Source organism: Nicotiana tomentosiformis, chromosome 10, assembly GCF_000390325.3.
Source record: "Nicotiana tomentosiformis chromosome 10, ASM39032v3, whole genome shotgun sequence".
Classification (NCBI taxonomy): domain Eukaryota; kingdom Viridiplantae; phylum Streptophyta; class Magnoliopsida; order Solanales; family Solanaceae; genus Nicotiana; species Nicotiana tomentosiformis.
The window spans coordinates 11282703-11283940 of record NC_090821.1 but is presented as its reverse complement, the minus strand read 5'-3'; the positions used below and the strand labels follow the sequence as shown (position 1 = coordinate 11283940).

The 1238-nt window shown below is 41.5% G+C and overlaps 1 non-coding gene across 1 annotated transcript; it reads left to right on the top strand.

The window, feature by feature from the left end:
* The first annotated feature begins 858 nt into the window (after positions 1–858).
* On the top strand, positions 859–965 carry LOC117281488 (small nucleolar RNA R71). The gene has a single exon (XR_004512120.1). It is a non-coding gene; the product is annotated as a small nucleolar RNA R71 (small nucleolar RNA).
* The last annotated feature ends 273 nt before the right edge of the window (positions 966–1238 follow it).

Genomic DNA, 1238 nt, shown 5'->3' with positions numbered 1-1238 from the left:
ATCAACCTCACTTTTCAGTTGCTCCCCACTTTCTTTTTCAAGTTCCACGTCTTTTTGGACTGGGGTGGGATCATTCAATACTTGTCCACTTCTCAGAGTTACAGCATTTACAATTTCTTTGGTATTTCTCTCAGTATCAGCGGGGAGAGTTCCAAGAATCCTCTCAGACAAAAGAGTGGCTAGCTGCCTAACCTGTCTTTACAAGTTTCTAAAATTAGTACCTATTTCTTTGATAGTTGCTCTATGTTCCCGTATAGATGTGCTATGAGGTTCTAGCCTCTCATCAGTTTTCTAAATGAAGGCCTTCATGAGATCTTTTATACCAGATTGAATGTGCTGTTGAGGTTGAAATTGTTGCCTCTACTGATTTTGAAATGCTGGAGCTCTTGGTCCCTGGTGTCTAGAGTTATTTTGTTGCCATGCATTCGCGTACCCCCAAGTGAACTCCATGAAAAACCGGGGTGCCTCTGACCCATCACATTATAATTTCCCACAGCATTTACTTCCTCAGTTGAGGCTTGACACTCATGAGTAGGGTATCCTCTTCCACATATATCACAAGTTGCATAAGGCTCACTCTGTATCGAGACTAAGGTCAGGTTTAGTATCTCTTTGGCCATAGCATCAAGTTGTACCTGTACAGATGTGTTAGCATCAACCTGATGAACACCAGTTGATCTTCTTCTTTCAGCACTCTCAGAGGGCCACTGATTTGCATCTTCAGATAACTCATCAAGAATGGTGACTATCGCCTCTAGAGTCTTCTTCATCAACGAACCTCCAGCTGCATTGCTCAATGTTCTACGTGAGGCTGGTGTCAATCCATCCCAAAAGTCTTGGAGTTGCATCCAGAGTTCAATTCTGCTATGTTGACACTTTCTAACAATCTCCTTAAACCTCTTCCAAGCTTCAAAAACGGTTTCATTCTCTTTCTGGCAGAAGTTATGGATTTCTCTTCTAAACTTGCCCGTCTTAGCTAAAGAAAAATATTTATCAAGAAAATTTTTGGTCATCTCATCCCATGTTCGAATTGATCCATTAGGTAAGCTTCAAAGACACTGCTTTGCATCATCGTTGAGTATGAAGGGGAATGCCCTAAAGTAAACTACATCTTGTGACGCACCATTGTATTGAAAGGTGTTCATAATCTCCTCGAAGTCCATTAGATGTGTATTTGGATCTTCGTTTGACTTCCCTATGAAGGCACAGCCATTCTGAAGGGTTTGAAGCAACCATTG